Here is a 22,817-nt window from a genome sequence, read left to right as displayed (position 1 = left end):
CCCAGATACACATTCCCCCGTGTGCATATGAAAACCCTAACTCGCACTCCAAACATCTGGATTTGTTACGGAAATTAACTGTTGGGTTATTTTTGCTATAATTTAACCTGCAAGTAATTGAGCCATGTGTTGAAACTTTTTCTTGGATCCTCATAAGACGGCCTGGAAAAGAGCCTCACAGTCGTAAATCAACCAAATCCTTCCGTCAAGGAGCAAGTTTGAAGTTTTCTTCGATAATATTACCTAGATCACAATGAAATAATCTGTGATGTGTGAGTGGAAGCTTGTCGAAATTGGATGTTTTATGCTTTCATACTTGATAGTTGACTTACTTTTGTAAGATTGGATTCATTCAGTGCATATGCAGAGAAAATAAAAATCAATGGCTGTTTTTCACCAGATTCCCTATTTTTTGGTCCTCTTAAGTATGGTACTTGTACGCTAGATATCAAGTAACAATAGATGAAGGTTTAAATTAAACACTAACATTCTCAAACAGAAAAGTTCTGCACACACATAAACCCTAAATATTTCCAACCACTATCTTTGTAGTTCGTAGCTACATTAAATCCATCATTGGTAAAGTATTTTATCTGAATGGTTGAAGTATTTTTGTTTATAAATTCCTACATTTGAAAGAAGTTGCTTGTGACAACTTTGGACGATGTCAAGGTCGATGATGTCGCATCCAGAATTAGCCTAAACTTTGTCAACAAAGAAAACGAGAGGTGGTTAGAAGAGTTTAACTGTTCTTAGTCTACACTGAGTGCTCAAGTTAAAAAAAGCACCATCAACAATTTTATAATATCTTGTTAAAAATGTACTTAATACTACTGTGCAGCTTTTTCAGGCAGTTCTTTGGGAAGGAGCTGCCTAGTGGTTTAAGTTCTTAGCTTTCTGTCCTTGGGAATCTGTGGACACACTTTAAATAATTCAACACAACAAAAGAGGAGTAGGTAATAGAGCTGAGGCACAAAGTAACCCAATCAAAGGCGACTGTCTGAAGTTTCCACCCTTGCCCTCAAAACTCACACAATAGATGCGCACACCATTCTCTTAGGTCAAAGGCCATTTGTTGACCACAAACCACATTAAATAGGTTGCTCTGTGACCAGCGCGAGAAACATAACTGCTCTGTAATCATGTTACGCTAACACGGGCCCACCCACGTTTTAGCAAAATAAATACACTTTTGCGCAGCCCTGACTGCATGCTTGAACAAGGTCAACTGTCAAAAAAAGATGAGAAATTGTAATTCAGTTGTAACACATTGCAGAGCTGCGTGACTTCAAATGTGATTTTCCTTTGACATAATAGAAAGTTCAAAGACAGAAAGTAACCACAGTTTCCTTTGAACGCTTTCAAAATTAGCCTTAAACATGTGAATCACACACAGTGAAACAATCATTATTGCAGGTGTTTTTCTTTTAGCTGTAAAACAAGTGATCTACACCAACATACAGTAAATGTCAAAATTTGTTCAGCATTAAAAAGCGCACCGGTGAGTGAACAGTAAAGAAAGCTTCCAGAAATGAATCAGTAGCAGCTTTTATCCATCCACTTTATAGTCAAAAAACTCACATTCAGCTACACTTTGATCTTTTTTTTCTTTTTTGTATCTCGACAGTTGGTCTACAGATAAACATGGCAAATCATTTTTACAGTGTTAGACTTTTGATATTTTGAAATTTAAATTTGATGGAGAAGTTACTTGTTTACAGTCAGGGTCCATTAAGGTACTCAATAGCTAGTTCATGTCAAATTTCATAAACAGCTAGTCGGGTTGGAAAATTACAAATGATCATATACATATTTGAACACTTGACAAATGATGGATTTTGATAGAAAATTTTAAAAGTTCTTGACAGCAAATATGAACAGTGCCTTCGACACATATGAGGGCCCTTGTTAGGCCTTAATGGGGCCTAACAAGGGCCTATTAGGGTTGCAACTCACTGGAAATTAGTTTTGGAGATTTCTTTAACCTCCTTTGCCATTTTGTGAACAGGGGTGGCAAAACAAACTTCTGTGTTGCACATTCAGCCTATTGGCCGATGTGGGCCTCATAATAAAACCCCAGGGAATCAACAAGTAAATGTTCCCGATTAACACTCCTATTAACTCTTTAACATGACAGACAAAAAGTGTTTCAATTATATTGTTACATCGATACATTGACCCCTTATTCATTTGAATGTGTAATCTATAGTTATTAGAGTAATTATGAATTATCCRTTACAGCAGTAAAAACTGAATCCGCCCTAAATAAGCTTTTGGAGAGAGGAGCTATATTTTAATCCAGAGGTTGTGCAGATACCCTTGCCAGTTTTGCAACATGCTTAAGATGCTTTTAAATCATTCCTAYTTCCATGATGAGTTCTAGAGGGAGGCAACAGAGCGAGTTCTGGAACAGAGCAATGGTTTATTAGTTTGTTCAGTCTCTTTGAATAAGTAGCTCTGATGCTGCTGCCCCAACAGATGGCTGCAAAAGAAATCACACTCTTTCATCGCAGATTTGTGGAAAATACAATATGTGGCATCTTCTTTTTTTATTTGCAGTTGCCTCACCACCTTCCCCTGTTCTCCAACAATAGGTATTAAAGAATGTGACMAGTGCTGGGACTGTGTCCTTTGTGCCTATTACTGCAGTCCATATTCATCTTTGTTTTCTTGTTGAATTCAGCACAAAAAGAAACCATGCCAAAGTGACGCAGAGCTACAGCTGCAGGATCTTATGGGATTTTCTGTGGAAGCGACCAAGTCTTTATTGGTCAGTTTATTTTTCCATTAGCCACACGAGTCACACTTTAATTCTCTAAATTAAACTAAATTTACAACAACAAAAAATTGCAAAATATAGGAGTCAAAATGTGATATTGGCCTTTCACTGTGCTGTGCTAGTAATAAACTCCCCAGCTTAGATCAAGCTTCTCATCCCCAACATGTCATAAAAGCTGCCTCAGAATATCATGTGTGCTGTGTTGCACTTTTTGAAAAATAATGAGTGCATAGTTAAATCTATTTCTCTGGTCACTTTAACTATAGATTACTTATGGTAATTGAACACATTGTGGTTGATTGTCTAAATTTTGAAAAAGCCTTTATGACGGTAATTAGTATTAAAGGCACAAAACACACACATGCAAAGCGAACGGGCCAGCGAGAGAGAGAGAGAGAGAGAGAGAGAGAGAGAGAGAGAGAGAGACAGAGAGAGAGAGAGAGAGAAAGAGAAAGAGAGATCTTGAAACAGACCACAATCAATTAGTCTAGCACTACAATAGCCGGGGAATATCATATTGGGGTCATGCATTCCTTATCATGCTAGATAATGCTCCAAAGATTATTTGAATTGGATGAGTAATTGTGTGAAAGATGAGTGTTATTTTCCTTCCTCATGGCAACTGCTAGCACACATAGTTAACCTAAAAAGTGAAGATCACAGTTTAAGGGGCACGAAGGGCATGAAGTCCTCCCACACATGTTGCTAGATAACAAGAAGCTTCTGGTGCAATTTTTCTTTTTTTTTTGCAATAGGTCTCAACACAAACACGTCTGCAGTGCATGAAGTTCCGTGAGTTTCTAATGAACAGAAGGATATCATTACAGTAAGCTAAAAATGTGCATATTCAACACACTGATGCAATAGTCTTTATTCCTGGCAACACCATCTGAAGCAACGGTTTACACAAGCGGCTTTTGCAGATTCTCCAGCTGCACATTTGCTGCCAGGTATTGCACCAATGCATTGTGGAACCGCAGCACAAAAGAATCAAATCCGTCCACATTCTCTTCAGCAAGCAGGTGTTGTAYGGGTAAACTGGCAATGGTGGACATGCCACTCTAATTTCATTGACAGGTTTACGACCTTTTATGTGTCCCAGCTGCTGTGTTTATGACTGGCTGACTGTGCGTTCATGTTCAACAACATTAAACATGCATAAGCTAGACACAGCAGTCTGCCACACTGAAAGGAATGTTCTCTCCAAGCACAGAGAACATCAAACATGTCTTCGGGGGAACATGAATTGAATGGGAGCTATTAAAACAAGCAGATATTTAAATACAGAATGACACATGGTCAGACAGTATTAAAATAGTGCATGGTAAAAATACAAATCTAAGTCATCATGGAGTCTAATTTCATCGRGCTTTTTAGCTCAGAAATGTCACCACACATCAAATTCATCGTGAAAAACGAGATTAATTTGGCCAAACAAAATCGAAGAAGTTGGGCATGAACTCACTGGAAACTGAAATGCTGTGTCAGTGTTTCAAAATGTTAGAAATGCTTTCATTTAGGTTTCTGAAGTGGTCCAGTTAGAAACTAGCAACTCATTGCTGCACCTGTTACCTACATAGATTAAGAAGCTGCTCACAGGTTTGTCTGTTATTGGTTCTAAACACGTCAGCCAAACATGAAATATAGACTTCAAGACAAAGATTTTACCATGTTTTATACTTACACTTAGATTACTGACTTTAGTTTTATTATATTTTTGCAATTTATCTTTGTGTTATTATACATAGTTTTTTTTTTTACTTTTGGGAACGCTGTTATAATTGTGTCAGCTCCTTAGAGTAAATTAAGAAAAGGTATATGTGAATCCAATGGCATGATCAGTGATCATAATAATTCAATAACTTTCAGATGTGTTCCAAATTTAAAAAAAAAAAAAAAACATGCCATGTTTACTTTGTCCCTGTGGTCGATGACCTGTTGTTGATGGATGTTTAAATAAAAAATAAAAAATAGAAAAAAGAAGTGGTCCAAATTTGAAAATGTCCCTCTTTAAGTCCTACATTAACTCTTTCAGAAAGAAACGGAAACAAATGTCAGAAGGATATGAGTGAGCCAATGGAAGTGATTTATACAGATTGCTGTTTGGCAAGAGCTGCTGCTTTTGCTTTTGTATACACAGGCCGTGCTCTCAGGAGCTCTGAGGGCTAAAATATTCAGATTTAATGGTGCCCCTCTTGAAACTAGACTAAATTTACTATTCATGGTTAATATTCTTATTTATTAATATTTYAATTATCCAAGTTTAGRTTTACTGAAAAYWTTTTTTATAGGTTTGCATTTAGAGAACAGCTAATCCTTTCCATTTTATTGTTCTCAAGAATCAAGCCACACTGTTAAGTTTGTGATAAAGAAAAGAGTATCAGATAATAGGAAATACAAACTGAAAGAAAGTATCAAAACTACTTTGTAGTAAAGCCCTCAGAKGATGCATCCGTGCCACAGCCCATAACAAAACATGCCAGCATCACTATGAGCTCAAATATGCGRTAAGAAGTGCATTTTGASACTCACTGTACAAGTGATGATGTTTGTATGAAAGACTTTCTGGCACGCTCTTCTCTTCTAGGCCTCAAAAATTTCCAATAATCTTAAGACMAAACTTTACTAGGAGCCACTACGTACCTATTGATTTAGATYGTTGTCATATTGTCAATAAATCTAAAAAACTGAACACTGTCGATTAAAAACAAGCAAGTAACTTTTCAGGCTTTTGCATGTCATCAGTCCCATTTATTCTTGCATTTCTTTGGTGTGGAGAGCTTTCGATAGAATATRTTTATCAACCTGTGTTATTGTGTGGTATTAAACAAACGCATAATTTTCCATATGAGATTATGCTTTCCCTATTCTTTTTCGGAATAAACACTCTTACAAGTGAGTTTGAAACAAATGCATGTCCTGTTTCACTGCTAGCGGGTGGCATTTATCAGATGCCACCTGAATCAGATTCATCATAACAGTMATTTTCCTTTAATCTAATGCAAATAGTCCAAATTTATACAAACCAATAAACATTTTAACATATTATMGAAGTATGCAGTTGAATTTCAGTACTGATTTGTCAATTATTAAATATGAGGACATAAGCTGGTTATAAAAGGTTTACAGATTTTTTTTTTTTAATCATTCACTAAAAGCATGCAGGGAGGATAAAAGAGCTGCTTTTTAAACCGTTTCGAAAATGTTGTCTGCTAATTTTTATTTTATTATTTTTAGAATTCTTTCGGCAGCAGCCTTCACTTTACAGTAATCCGACAGGAATGGGGCAAAAAGAAGCAGGGAAAGGCATGTGACAAAATAACCGAGGACAGGAGGACTCGAGATGGTCGCGTCGTGGTCTACAGCCTCGGTATGTGGCTCTAACCACTGTGTCACGCGATTTTAAAGTATCTCACTCKTTCTTTAGGAGCTTAACTGCGGGCCACATATGAACAATGAACAATCTGAAGATGCAGTGCAACTTAGACTCACACACAGGTAGTCACATGCATGTTACTACATTAAGAGTTAAAAGCAATTGTAAGCTGGGCATCATCTGCATAGAAAGGTAAGCATTTCCTATTATGGTTAAAAATGTGTTATTAATTGAATTACATCTCCATGACTAGTTTTGGTGTGAAGAAATATTCTTTATTTACAAGATCAAGCTKAAAGATATTGATAAAAATCTTAAACCCACCCAGTCACATTAACAGGCTTATGTCTTTAAATATTGTGATATGTTGCATGCAAAAACTTAATTTAAGTATTGTAGATGATCATAGACACAAATTAATTTTCTGTGAGCATGATATCATTATTAGCAATAATGAATGGCAGTTTTTTTTCAATAGGAGTTCTACATTTTGACAGAAACTCCTCTCATAGATTATCCCTGTCCAAATGGCAAAAAAAACTAAACTGCTTGGTAAAGTAATATCACTAATTAAAGGATAACACAGAGAACATAATGAATAAACACTCTGATCAATTATCTAATGTGTTTAGCACTTATCCTAAATCATGATCTACTCTCCAAAGGGAGATGGAGCCAGACAGCAAATTTATTGGAAGCTGTGTTGCACAAATCACCCAAGTGTACAGAAAAATCAATGTCTTCAAACAGTGCCCCACTTTTTCCATCCAACTGTGACAATACTGCTGACATGTAATATGCTGTAATTTGTAATTTCAGCGATTGTTTATTACTTTAATATGTAGTATCTCAAGTCATTAACTGGGACGCACCAAATGTGGTATTACCATGGTTTTATAATGCAGGAAATGGAGTTCAAAAGTAGTGCAGCATGTTGCAATTCAGCTCTTAAGTAGTGACTATGAGAAGACATGTTTTACATTTTATTAGTCTGAAATATAGCAACATCAGAACAGCTAACAGTGTTAAGTGGTTTCTTAACGCTGTTGAGAAGGCACGTTTTTATACACTAATTGGAAAAAACACTTAAGACCATTTAGTAAAAAACTGTCATGGTCCTGTGCCTTACTTCAGAAATGTCTATCAYTAAAATGAGAGGAACCAACTCAATGAGTATCACAGAGAAGACAAACAGAGAAAACAGAGACAAAGAGACTTGTGATTCAGGCATAGCTGTCCTCATTGCAAAAGAGGCWAGATGGGCCAGGAGGTGGGGAGATGCTTTAAGCTGATTTATAGGAAATGGTAATAAACTGGGAACCCCACCCCTTGCGCCCCTCCCCTGCCTGTTTAATATGCAAATATGCAGAGCATCCTATTTCAGACAACTCCTCATCAATAAAATCATGGCTGGAAGCGCAGGTACCCATACTTCATCTATATGAAAATACATGACGATAGTTTTACACAGAGCCATCTTTTAGAATGAAGCCCGCGTGTCAAAGCAGGTGTGATWTGAAGRATTTTACGCAGTCATATCCTACATACCTGTGGTTTATTTCTGGGATACTGAAGAACCAAAGGAGATCCACAACTAAGAAGATAAAGAGATTAAKCTGCCCTTAAAAGCTGGACATCAGTTTGAAAGTATAAAAAATTTAAATCTGCTCAAGTGGTGCAAGAATATAAGGGTACACTAATGTTTGATCCCACTGATTTCCTGAAAGAAAATGCTAATTTTGCACTAATAATGGATGTCTTTGTCTTATCTCAATGGCCTGTTAAAGGAGAGATATTTTTGTAAAATATATTTCTTTTAGTTATGTATCGTGTTGTAATGTTATTCTCTCATCAAAACTACACTTGGAGTGGTGCTTTGATTCTTTCATGCATGTTGGAGAAATTATTGGCGACCATTCAAGGATGCATAAACAGTTGCTCAAACAAAACATTGCTTATTTTCACAAAGCTCAAAGCACCCTCCCCCACTCAGCTCCACCAGACTAGCAGCAGCACCAGGTGGAAATGTGCATCAGCTGAGCCCATCATGCAAACTACTTCTCAATCCAGCGCTCCTAATAACAGTCGCAAACAGCATCGTGGATGTGCTGAAGGATGAAAAGAGCGGGACCTTCTTAAAGAGACAGAGACCAATTCAAAGCCATCAGATTACAAAGTAATGTTTCCAAGTTGATATGCATCTTTATAACAACTTATGGTATTGCTTACTTGATTGTGGTACAAAATAGAATTATGTTTCTGAAAAATACATAACACCCTTTGAACCAACAATGAAACTATCAGTAATATAATATATCTAAACATTTCAGAGTCTCATCAAAGCCATTCACAACATTGCATGTCTATCATACTTATACAGATTATAAGGTGAACATGGCTCYTTCTTGGTAATAATGAAAGACAAATTAAACATTCTGAGAACTGAGATGCATTTTTATCCATTTATCCAGTTCTTCCCAACAACTGTCCCCATACAAAGAGGTGAACTCAGAAAAATAAAAGAGGGAAACATGTCCAGCCCCTGGAGGCCCTGATATAACCCACTCTTGGCCCATGTATTTTACATGAACAATCCTCAAAGGGCACAAAGAATAGGAACTTCACACTATTTAAATACAGGATTTGGGACATCAAAGCCAGGCTGATATTGGAATAACAGAAATAATTAGGGATATGGAAGTTGCAGAAATAGCCACATTTCCATAAGATGATAATTAGTCCCAGGGCTAGCTAGGTCAGGAGAAAGAATGTTTATTGAAGCTCTGTATTTAATGGAGGCCTACGGCTGGCACGCCAGGTAATTACAGAAGAATGGAGAAGTAAAGTTGAAATCCTGATTGAAAATKTCCTTTTCAGTTCGTTTCTTCATAGCGCTTTTAACCATGCGTGGAGCTGATATAATAAAGATCGTCTCAGTTTAAATGACGTGTTGACGCTACATAAGTGGTACACACAAGAAACTCAGCCCTCAGTTAAGTAGGTTACCACACTTTCATTACAGGCGGCTTTCAGTTAGTTGAGCGGAAATTATGATCAGGATATTTAAAACAGCAGCTCACAATACCGTAGATAACAGGGCGTTCTTTTGATGACGCTTAGTGACTACAAAGGCCTATAAAACATGCATACTAAATGATTATGTGGCTTTGTGAATCATTTGGAAGATGAAAAAACTGAAACCTCAATTAGCCCAAATCGCGAATCGGATCAGATCGGGCCAAGTCTAGTGTTACTCTTCTCTCTGTGTGTAGTCATTTGGTTTGTCTTGTTCCATTTCCACTTATGGGTAAACAGGGGAGGGAGTAAAATCATTTTATTTTCTCCTGCTGAGAGGGATGTTAAGAGGGGCCAGAGAGTCTGTCTCTTTATCTAATAACCCTGCCACAAGCTTGCCAGCACAGGAAAATCCTGGCAGTGAGCAGGGAGGGAGTCGCAGAGCCATTTAGAATCCAAGCTTGGCTCAGTCAGTGAAATCCACACTGCAACTCAAAGAGTAATGTTGGTCGCTTCAAGTCTCCCCCCCCCGCTTCCTCAACGGGAGCAGGTCTGATGCAGCTGGCAGCATTTGGATGTCAATTGTAATTGAATGCAAGGCAGAGTTTAAATCGCAGACCTGTGCTTTTATAAACAGACAGCATATGCCATAAAACTGTATTCACTTGCACACATTCAGGACTCTCCCCAGGGACTCTTTTGCGACAAAGGAAATTTGAAAAGGTACTTGGTGAAGGAGGGAAGAGAAATAAACCTTTTTCCCGGTCTGTACGAAGTTATGCATTTTGTAAGATTTACTCGTACGTTACATAATATTGAGTTTACAATCTTCCAGCCATCGATACCATTTAGATTCATTATTTGGTGCTCCTGGTTAAAAGGAATAAGAGTGCTAACGTTGTGAATTATGGTAATAGTTAGGCTCCAGCAGAGAGAAAAAGAAAAAAATAGATACCAGGGCAGAACTGTACTGTGCTGAACTGGAAATTATTATAATTATTTTCTGATTAACATGGATATTGCTAGTTTTTGATGAATCATAAATACAATATGTCTGTGTGAGAATGATGCATAACATTATCTACAATATTTGATTTATAATATGATATATCAAACTGTTGATGTTATGACTGATTTATATTGATGAAATTATGAATAACTATCTCAAAGCTTTATTTTATCTTAATTAGAACATACCTCAATATGATTTTTATTTATTCACTTGTTGCAAAGCTTTACTCTGTTTCTTATTGAACACACTTTCCCAATGTCCACTAATTTCAAACTAAATCAATATTAATGATTTAATTTATGTTATGTTTTGTAAGGACCCTCTTGAAAATGAGATGCTAAGTCTCAAAGGCTTATTCTTGAAACAAATAAATTAAAAAGTCTGATTCTCAATGAGCCATTATTTACCATACAAAAATAAATAGATAACATATATAGTTGAAATAATGTCTCATTTCTGATAGGAAAACACAACAGTAAGAAATTATCAAAGTGTGTGTATGTGTACATGTGTGTATGTGTGCATGAGTGTTGATAAAGATCAGAATTTACAATATTAGAAAAACAAAACCCTCCCTGACAAAGATACAAAGGTAGCCTGAGTGTCCGTGTAACTTCAACAGTCAGCATTAAAAGATGATTAGTTTATTTATTTTTCAGACCATGTTTACTTTTATTTTAATAAACTAAAAAGTAAGCAGTGAAATGACTTTGATCTAAGCAGAGAGCAATTATGGTTATTCAGAATGCCATCAGAAATAATTACTGCATAAAGCAAGGTAAAACAAATTAACATGGTCCTCATATTGCCAGTACTTTAAACTCACGTATCCTTGACCTCTGTTAGGAGAAAACGGCAGTCCATAATTTAATATAAAGTAAACGAGACACTCACTGCTCTAGCAGCTCTGTGAATGGCCCCAGCAGCATGGCAGACAGTGTCCCCTGGTGTCAATAATGTCTCCTCTGTGTTAAAAATCCAACTTTAAAATCTCAATGCTTTGACTCATGGAAAAAAGATGGTAAAAACATAATTCATTTACTCATCCTAATTTCAGGAGGTGCTCAACAGTATTTTAAGATAGCATAATGGATTAATCAGATTGTCTGGTTAAGTTTGAAATGATAATTTGTTCATACTTACTGGTTTGTACTTACATACTTACTGGTATTTTTTATCCTTTAAATCATCCATCCAGCTATCTATCCATGCAATTCCCTGGAAATGTTGGCCTTGTCCAAGACCTTCATGCTGTAAGGCACAAACGCCAACATCCGATACCTGCCGTCTCATTTCTATACACACTGAATTAAGTCAGAATGGTGGTTAAAATGATTCAAAGACAAGTGAGACCTCAAAAAAAGAAGTTCATATGAACACATGGCCTGGTCAAAGATAACAGTTTATTTAAAGCCAGGTAAATATTTGAAGCAATTCTTTTTCTTTTTCCTTACACTTCTTTACTTTAATCTCTTCACCTCTTTTCAGCACACCTGTTGYCGAACAGAAGAATGACATCCGTAGACACCGTTTGGTTATTTTCTATGGATGGAAAGCCGAGCTCTGGACAGAACAAACTGCTGACTTTGCTCAACCTTTGTTTTCCATGGAGGGTGCACATGACATCACATCATCCCCTGGGGCTGTGTGGGATCTAGGGCAGGCTCAGACTCTTTATGTGTCCAGACCAAAAGCACCCTAAACACGTGTCCTGGATCATCATACCTTAGAACCCTATTGTCCTCCGGTCAGGACATTCTCACAGAATGAGGTATTTTGGGTGAGGATATTATCCAGATGTGCACTTCAAAACTGAGACACGTGGAAAAAAAAATGTGCAAAACACCAATGCTGAGCTGATGACATGCTCACATTTCATACCACACAGTGTTCAGCCATAGCTGTGCAAACAAGAGAGATTTCAAATTATTGCTATTTACTATTAATCTCACACTGCTTCCCTTTAACATCCCCCATCAGATTGTCCTTGTCCATTTGTCTCACTTCCGTCATATTTTATTCCGTCTTATAAGTATTAGTTCCTTCAAAATATGAATAAAAGTAAGCACACACTGCTAGCAGTATTTACAACAATGTTAAGACCCTAACATCTGGCACAGGTCCCAACAACCCAACTCCCCTGAGGCAAACCATAGTTCTCTAGGTACGTGAGCACAGAAATACATCTTGAGAGAAGAAGAAGCATCCGCCATCCCATGCTGTCAGACATATTTTGTGACACTCTCCTGACACCAATCATTTCCACATGGCTGGCCTATCTGTGTCCTATTTACCAGAATCTGTTATTTCCATAATCCGGTGGGTGCCATCGTCTTGAATTAATAGATGAGTCTGAGTGTGCAAGATGGCAGGGCTTTGTAACCCCTAAAGAACGATGTCTGTGGTCTGATGAATGACATTTGGGTGGCAACCATGTCACTTCTTACATTAGCAAATCATGTCCCATGTCTGCCATATCAAACCTTCACTTTTAGCCTGATGTTAACCTGATGCATGACACAGTCAACTCCCAGCTACACTTTAACAAGGGAATGCTTACCTTAGAGGCACAGAACAAGTAAGGGGGTGGGGAAATATCCCAAAAGCATCTGTATGTGCAAATGTGTATGTGGTGCATAACCCTTCTTTAATTGTGGTTTTTTTAATGACAAAAAATGCTATGAAATGAAAGTTGAAATAAAACATTAATATTCATTTTGATCAAAATAATTATACATTATATATGCCAAATATTACATCCAAATTATATATTTTATTTTATTTTTTAGATTTTGGTTTCCAAATAAAAACTTCTTGAAAATATAGAGATTTTACATCAAATTATTTAAAAAAAAATCTCGGTGACAGAAATGTGAATACCATGTAATCCGCAGTGGCCTCCAAAATTATTCAGGGCTCCTTTTGCATAACATACTGCATCAATGCGGCATGGCATGGCAGTGAATCTATATTCATTTCACTTTTTGAATCGTATTGGAATAATAACTATTCAATGATATCCTTACTTACTCATATGCGCCTATAGATTTCTTTAACCTAATGTGAAAATCTGAATGCGTCTTTGCGAGACAGAGAGGTGTTGATTTGTGTGACCAAGTGGAGTTGAGTGCCATCATGACAGGCTATTAGTCACGAGGCTCTAGCCGCTCACCTCCCCTCACTAAGGTAATCCATACCTTAGACAACTATGCTACACATTTCAATACCTACATTGCACAGAGATGCATTAACTCATGGGTGTCATACTCGGCGGAAACTATCACTCTGAGTAACATGACATGACTTACACCAAGGTCGATCAGGGCTGACAGGTAAAATATGAGTCAATGTTGGAATTGATCAATGAAGATAAGAAGCACCATGTGTCGGTCAGACTTATGTCCTCTCAACAATTGCCTCCTCAGCTTGAAGACGCAAAAGTTGACCTCTCCTCAACTTCAGCAAGTTTACATTTGACTTGAGTTAGCTGCTGAATGTCGGTGACATAAGCTTTTGTTCACAAAAAAGAGAAAAAAACCATTAAAGGGAAAGATTATCACAGGATGTTTTGAAGCATTTTGAGTTGCTTGGAAACTAAAAGTCAATCGTTTTTTTTTTTTTTAATTCAGCCACAGGGATCTAGTTTGGAGTTAATTGCAGCGAATCCAATTTTTTAATTAAAATGAACATCACAACGATCTGAATGGATTGGGGTTTGTGTTATAGTCATTTTTTTCCCCAGCCTGTTTAATTTTCACTCCCCTGCAGGACATCTTGAAAGAGTCCTGTTGTTTTATTTTAATTGGGACAGTGATGTAATAGACCTGCTCCATGCTGGTCTCTTCAGTTTTGGTCCTGGYATGTGTGACTGCATACGCAGAGAGGAAATGTTGTGGATGGCATGCCATTTAAGAAACAGGGGAAGTCTGAGAAAAGTGTACATCATGTCTCAGTAACATATAAGAAACATGAGAACAGAAAATACATTTAGGAGACCAGGACGCTTTGTGACACAGGAAGATATGGCAAAATAAGCAAACAGCATTTTGGCACACTAGATTATTTTGTTGATTTTTGCATCATGTTGTCTTAGTGTGTTCTCTTGACTTAAAGGCAATGTGGCAAATACATTAACACAATCTATCAAACACATTACAGAGATTAAAAGTAAAAGGGAGCTTTAAATATACAAATCATAAATGAAAGGAATAAAAATTCCTACGTTATTTGAGTTGTGTCTCCATCGTCATGTAGTCCCTTTCAGTAATTTCTGAAAACCATGTGAACATTCCTGGGCCACAAATTATTTTGATGCAAATACACAGAGAGAGAATGAAAAGCAAAAAGATGGGGGGGCGCGTGTGTTAGAGGAAAGGAGAAGCGAACACAKGAGGAGGATTGATATAAAATACTCTGAAAATTCAATTCTTCATGCATGCTGTCTGCGCATACCTTGCTGAGCTGGCTCGGTGATTAATATTMATGTATTTTGAGTTCCTATAAATGCTTTTAACCACAGAATAGGACAGAAGACGGCAGGGAGCTTAAGGAGAAGAGATATTTGAAAACTGCTTATCCGCGCTTCATTCAAGTATTATGAACAATAGAGAGACAATGTGGCGTTTATTGGTCGACCTTCTTTGTGGTAGTACTCCTGGTATTTCATTTCTATTGACGCAGTGATGGCGTAGCTTTGAGCATAGGATCCCCCTTGTCTAATAATATCACACCAATTAGCATATGCTTTGATTTTAAAGGTCACCAGGCTGACCTGATGGAACATGATATGGAATGCATCATAGGAGGCTTGTTTCAAAGTCTCTTAATCCTTTTTAACCTATATTCAGTTTTGTTACACTGTATTTTTTGCTGTTGAGTAAAAAGATATCAGATAAGACGTTTCTTTTATCTGATCTGAGGTTTGACGTATKTATGTGACAATGTGGGTTGTATTGCTTCAGCTCATTAGTTGGTGAGTCAACAGTTTTATCTGTAAGCACGTATGCTTTGTGTTTCATCTTTTAGGGAAATTACTGGAAATATGCTCACCAACCTATTTTTTTGGCACAACTGCTTGTAAACAGAAATGGCAAAAACTCGCTACATTTACCTCGTTATGTGCGCGAGGTAAAGGAGTGTAAGGCACGCTGAAGTGTACGGGAAAACATCATCGGCGCGCCGCCCCCTCCAGACGGGGTTTTGGCGCCCCCTCTGGTGCTGCGCCCCTATGCGTTGCATACCCTGCATACCCACTTTTTGCGCCACTGTTGGATAAAACAGCCATGATATTTTAATGCATTAACGTTGGAATGCCATCTCTGATTGCATTTATGTCAAATTTTATAGCAGACAGGCTGCAGCAGCTGAAAACATTCTTAGCTGAGAGCTAATAACAGAAAACTGAGGTAATATTTTTTACTTCCTTACTAAAATTGGACAACAACAAACATCTACTGGTTCAAAGAATCTCAATTTTAGCAGCCAACTTCAGAAGGCAGGGTCAGAATTTGGTGTAAATCATCCTGCCTTGTGTCGACTGTTTGCACTGGTGGTTGTAGTGAAATAATGTCAGAAATATTTCAGAACTATTTTCTGTGAACACTTTAGGMACATTGGGATCAATGAACATATTTTCAAATGTCAAATGCAGAACATGTCTGTCCATTTAAAACCACGTTGCACCTATCATGGAATGACCACAAAGGTTTGGACTTTTCAGTTGAATAAAATGCCTCATTGTTYTCTAGTGACCTGTGTTATAGTTTGAGTTTRTTCTGTTACATGTGCATGAGCAATATCTCATTGTAAACACACAACAGTGGGTTAAACTGTGGCCATGACTCTTTTGCCTTCAGTGACTACTGGTGTTCCATTAATGCCGTGTTTGTTTGTGTATTGGAATAATCCACACATTTCTCTCAAAGAAGGCGCTGTGCGCATCAAATACAGAGGGATGAGACGCTCTGAATAAAACGTCTTCTGTTTACCAGCGAGTAAAGCCGGCTGCTGCGAACACATTCAGGGCACACTCTGCCTATAGATGGTGCTCTGCTTGAGCTGGAGGGCTATTTTAAGTTTCCCCTTACAAGCAAACCAACAAACATTGAGGGGAGCCCACATGGGAGTGTGTTGTAAACAAGTGGGTGTGATGCATCGAATACAATCTCACTTTTTGTTTTACTGAAAATACCCTTCTTTCATCTAAGACAAACAAGCAGATCAACCAGCGCCCACACACAGCCCATGTTAATTACCTCATTCATTTATGATGTTTAATCTCTGTGCAAACTGAAAATACAGCAAACAAACAAAGGCGAGATGCAGGATTTTTCTGTTGTTTTGTTTGTTTGTGGCGGTGTAACGTTTAGCTGTGATTTTTCAGCTGCAACTACAACGATGTCCTGATTTTGCCCATCGCTCTCTCTTCCACAGAATATATTTCTGGCCTAATGATGCAGGTTGCTTAAAATAAAGTAATGCATTAAAATATCTGGGCTACGAACAACTTCATAAAAATAAAAAAAGAGTCACGAAAACCTTTGTTTTCTCTTTACTTGGCTATAATGGTATCAACACAATGAAATCCTACAAAGACCTACGAATCCTGGAAATGTGTTTGTTTATTTGCTTATTTATACATTGTTCATTTCAAATGACAGCGAGGCTGTACTCCGAAACTTCACAGGCCTGGTCACCTGAGCTCTCTCAGTTTATTAACAATAGCACACAGCACACTGGAACCTGAGGGAAATATGATGCCTGACAGCTCCTACGTCCAGCCAGAGAAAAAAATAGCTGAAGTTTCAAAATTATTGGTGACCAGGCAAAAATATAAATAAATAACAAAAATTGAATAATTAAGTAAGCAACTCTACACCTGAAAGACATTATGGGCCACTCTGCAGCTGCAGTCAACAAGGAAGGTCAAGTTATAAGGTGATGTGACTATCTATCACAAGATATTTTACTATAATTTTATATTGAGAATCGGCACCAGAAAATTCATTTACATTACTGTATTTTCCAGACTATAAGTCATATTTTTGTTTTTTTTCATAGTTCGGTTGGTCCTACAACTTATAGTCTAGGTTGACATGTTTTGTTTTTCCTTTAAATTAGGCTTTTTTTTTTTTTTTTACTGATTTGTTAAATGTCGATTCATATTGATGGACGTGAACCAAGGATTAAATATTACCCTTTGACACCGCGAGCACAAACGTGAGCTAAAATGAATACGGCCAGAGGCCTGGTACTTGCCAAGAAGGTGAATATATGACTTTCCAGCTGGGCCGTCTTGGTGTGACCGCTTCAGTGAACACAACCGCTTCTCTGTCATCCTGGATTTACTGCAGATTCTTCTGCTCTGCTCTGCAGTTCGCCAGCTATGGCGGTGTGGAGCCGTTGTTAACCACCCTGATTTAGAGCATGGACGTCTGTGCATCAGAGATGGCCAGCAGATTTCCCGGCCAAAGCCGAAAGTTTCCCTACGTTTGTTAAAAAGCAACCAACTGAGCACAAAATGAGGCTGGAACCTTCCATCAACATGGACAAGGTCCCTCTCATGTTTCACAATTTCTAAATAAGTGTGACTTACAGATGTTTTTTTTGTTTGTTTGTTTGTTTGTTTGTTTGTTTGTTTGTTTGTTTGTTTGTTTGTTTGTTTGTTTGTTTGTTTGTTTGTTTGTTTGTTTGTTTGTTTTTTTGCCTTTCCTCCTCATGACGCATTTTTTGACTTAAGTAACTTAAGCTCGGAAACAACTTACAATCTGGAAAATAGATTAAATAGATTTTTTCAATTTTATTACAGCTCTGCTTGAATGACAGAAAAATGTCTTACACTGTTTTGTCTACTGTTGAGTATATTGATTTAGTTCAGTTTAGTATCTCCACGACAGAAGGAAGAAGTGAATATTTGCTAAGCACTGGTCATTTAAGACAAAGTATGTTTAAAAGAAACACACTTTCTAGATTTGTTTTTCTTCRTCTGAGCTCTRACTGAAATAGAAATTTTAAAAGCTCTCTTGTGACAAATAAAATCATAGTTTTACTGGTTTTACAAAGCACAAACATGATAAAGGATATATTTTACGGCTGCTATGACAAGGCCGTGGGCATAGAGGTTTGYAGTTGACACTGTCAAGCTTTGATCAGACTGCTCTTCAAAAAGAGAAAGAAAAAGCTAACAAAGCCAAGCTTTGGCATCTGGGGGGGAAGTCGTGTGTACTCAGTACAAAGACAGAGGAAGGAGGAAAAGTACAGCAGAGGAGGACACAGACACAAATGACACAACATTTCAGTCAAAATGACTTGCCTCTTCCTGACTTACAGAAGTACTATACTAATGTGACTAAAATAGCACAAAACRGCTCTCTTTTGTTTAAGTGAGAGTATAGAACAAAGCAGTGCAATTTCCCCCTTTTCGGCTCCAACCAGAGACATGATGGTCAAATACTAAAACAAAAATGCCTTGTGATGCTCCGTAGTCTAGCATGACTCAGATAGAAGTTGATGCTGCCCTGAATATGTTAATGTCTAGTTATTATAAATAGGAGATACATTAATGTCARACTGTCATCCAAAGTCCTCCAAAACAAATTAAGTATTCAGCTTCTGTATTTTAAATAACTCAAATCGTTTCACTGCAATTATTTTTATGATAAAGAACTAGGAAACCCAAAGATGACTCCATTTGTAAAATTTCAGAGAAAATATTAATACATTTCACAAAGTAAAAGGTAGTGATTGTCAGTGCGCAACAGCCATGAGATGGATATAAAGTAACAAAAAGTTTGTGACTGACTGAAGTGGACATTTTCACAAAGCTCAACTTCAATTCTACTGTTTCCCCTTTTCAAAYTTTAAAGAATTATAAAGTAATTCATGCATGTGTACAGAGATACTGTATGCAAACAGGCGCTTTGTGAAAACAATTTACATTTTTCCTGTGTTTTTCAGACGTCAAGAAAGAAATTCTAGATCTGACGCCTTCTCACCAAATCTATCAGATATCAAATATGACCTTTGGCCCTTCCTCCTCAATTCATTGTGACTTTGGTTGATTTTAAAGGAGGCACCTCTTGTCTGTAGTCACAGAGAAGACAGAAGACCCCCGCCCCTCACCATTGCACTTCTCCCTCTTTTTCTGCCACACTTGAATGGCAATTAAATTAATTCTCTCTTTTTTCTCTCCGCAATGGGTTTTGTTAGGACTTTTGTGTTACAGCGAGATGGGGGGAGGAGTGACACATCTAATCTAAACGCAGCTTCGTATCTAGAGGAAGACTTATGAAATGAGAGGAAGGGGGATCTTTATCAGCGTGGAATTAGTGCTTCTCACTGCTCCGTCCAGGAAGTGTACGGAGGGATTCCATTATAGTAGGAGAGCCTTCAAAGAGGCCAGCGCAGCCAGAGGACAACCTTGGGAGAAAAGACAGGACTATGTTGAGGAACAGGATGGAGCCTTGCTGAACCAGCATTCCAGARAGCAAGATCACAATCAAGCATTTACAAAAGACCTGCACAATTACCTGCTAAATAAAGGTCATTTTTATATGACTCTAACCCTTGTATGGCTCAGAGAATTGTAGTTATTATGAACATAAATTGAAAGTGTGAGGGTTTTTTTTTTTTGCATTTACCCATAAATTTACGAGAATGAAAACTGTATCGCGTCCTGTGAAAAATGCATGCTCAGGTAATAGGTGGCCTTCAGTAAAGGAATTTGCATATGGCTTTGACGGTATCCCAACAGTACTAATTGTCCCAATCAATATTTACATAATCTCACATTTTTTTCTTTTTTTATGTAAGGAAAATAGAACCTTAGGATTAAACAATGTAAAGGTACTGGATCACTGTGTTCCAGATTCAGAAAAAGTCTCAAATCACTCCTAAGATGTTTCACAGCAACGATGGCAAGTTAAGGAAAGAAAGAAAGAAAGAAAGAAAGAAAGAAAGAAAGAAAGAAAGAAAGAAAGAAAGAAAGAAAGAAAGAAAGAAAGAAAGAAAGAAAGAAAGAAAGAAAGAAAGAAAGAAATCACACCAAACTCTGACTTCCTTCTCTATATGTGTGAGGTTGCTTTTAACAAACTGCTGTTCCATTAAGTAGTTCACTTACTTACACATCATTTCTATTCACACTGAGTTAACATGACACACCTTAAACCCACCAAACTTTGTGCATTTCAAGTTACAAAGTTTCCACCAGGGACCAGAGATCTATTGACTTCGGCCTTCAGATGTTCTAAAGTTACAGAAGACTGTCATTGTGGTTTAGGTGATCTGGCCCAGTGGAAATGTAGACTTTTACTCATGGAAGTAACTTTACCTAAAGGAGTGTGTAAATCTACTGAGGGGAGAACCTTTTATAGTTTTGGTTAGTCAAGAACAAATGACCCCAAACTTCTTTGTACTTATATKTATTACAGGTAATACAAATGAACCTATAATTCTCTGAAAAACCACTGGCGTAAAGATTCCCTACTCATCAATCAAAATAATACTAAATGCTTTCCACACAAAAACTATCTCAAATTGTTATTTCATTTGTTAAAACTACAGTGGTGGTCAGAACTATCAGTACTCTTTTAAGATGGGTTTGAAAATATCTTATTAAAATGTCCCAAGTAGTTTTGTAACAACGCAATAAAAATACGGTCCATCTACAATAATGACTTCAGTGTTTAGTAGATTATGATCAAAGCTATTAATCAAAGCTGATCAAAGCTATTAACCTAAAAATCACTCCATTCCGTTTATAGTGAAAATGTGTGCCCAATTGCCACAGAAGTTGTTTTATTTGTCTAGTAAAGTARTTTACCATACTGAGCTGGTCTTTGACTTTCTCCCCCAATAAAACATAATCCCAGAAAAAATGAAAATAAATATGTTAACATTGAGCTAGTTTATTTYCAAGCTCTTTGCTCTTAAAAAAGGGGGTCTTGTTGCTAAAGGAAYCACTCAGAAGAACAGGATCCCAAAAGAATGCCACTTCAGTAGTGACAACATCCTGCACGAAACCAAGAGGGTCATCAGAAATGATTGATGAAACGGCAAATGGAYGGACAACAAACCCTRTCGCCATGGCATCCATTGCCCATAGAACTGACCCCTAGGACACTTSTCAAAGAAAGATCAAAGACAAGTCCAAGTCCTAAGACCATCAGTGGTTGCTGAAGTCAACATTAACATATACAYAATGCATATGAGAGAGAAAGAAATAGTTCCTTTCTGACATAAAAGCTGATTGTAAAAAACAAGCCAGAGCATATGCATCTCTCTCTTTTCAAAACATGTTGGCAATTTTTTGAAGTCGCAGCAATAACAGTTTGGCTGCCTTCAGATGCATGAGAAGCACAGAGGGAGCGAACAAGTAAGGAGAGATGAGTGACTGTCGATTCTGCATGTGGTAGAGTGCTTATTGATAGAAGATGGAATTTTTTTTTTCTTTCCAAAACCACATGACCCCCATTCATCCAAAGCATCCACCCATGAGTACAGCACATGTTTGCATACGGAGCAGTATAAAAGACTGACATTAAAAATGCCTCCACAAAAGGCCCTTGTGTAGATGTACATGAATACTTACTGTATTTGTGCACACAGACTGAATAACACAAATTCCATGTTTATTGTTGGATGGAGAAAGAGGAAAAGCCGGGGTGAAAAAACACTAACACATAAATAAACAACATTGTACAACTTGCTCTGGAAATAGTAGCATAGTTTTGTGTTTGAGGCAGGAAAAATTTAATCTCCTTTTTAATACCTGGTATTGTGTAGACAGGAGAGAGGTTGCTCAAATATAAATATTAGAAATGTAACCTTATGAAAATGGATTTTGCATTCTAAAAATATACAAGAATACCACAGGCATGTTGCCACTATCAGTGAGAAAATCATCCTATTCATTTTTTCACATTGTATAAAATTACAACTCAAAATGTAAATCATTGCCAAGAACTGTAAGAATTTATTATCTATACATTACTCCATTATATTGATGAAAAAATGATGYATGCTTACCAACAACCRGCGGAAAAATATCCATCAATCTATTGCAAATATTAGCAGAATTTAAGGTTCCAAAGTTATTTTACAAATCTGATACTAAGACTGAATAAAGGACCATTGTGTTTTTTTTTCCTTTTTTTTTTTTTAGCTAAACGTCAACAGCTCTGCAGAGAGCTGTGTTAAGAAATGGATCTGATCTGCTGTTATATCATACTGTAAATAGTTGAGCCACAAAACCAAACAATTCCGCCAGCAGACTAATCACTGAGGCCGGTAAACCAATCCTCCATGGACATGCACCGCAAGTATAAAAGTGTGTCTGCAGCCCCGATTATTTATTCATTTTGTTTGATTCAGGATGATGTTCCTCTTGTGGATTACATTTTTTTCCTCTTTTTTTTTCCCTATCTGGTGATAGTGCTGGCACTATGCCCTCTGTTTAAGATATCAAAGATTTGCGGCATCTCATTGCCTCGTGTTGGCTCGCCAGGGGAGTTTCACTAAACATGAAATGGATAAAGTCTCAGTGATGTACTGCTGGAAAAAAAAAAAAAAAAAAAGAGGAGAGAAAGAGAGAGCCGGCAAGAGAGGATGAGAGATTGAAAAATGAAAAGATGTAATGG

Source organism: Poecilia reticulata, linkage group LG3 (genome assembly GCF_000633615.1).
Source record: "Poecilia reticulata strain Guanapo linkage group LG3, Guppy_female_1.0+MT, whole genome shotgun sequence".
NCBI classification, from domain to species: domain Eukaryota; kingdom Metazoa; phylum Chordata; class Actinopteri; order Cyprinodontiformes; family Poeciliidae; genus Poecilia; species Poecilia reticulata.
This window is presented reverse-complemented; position numbering follows the sequence as displayed.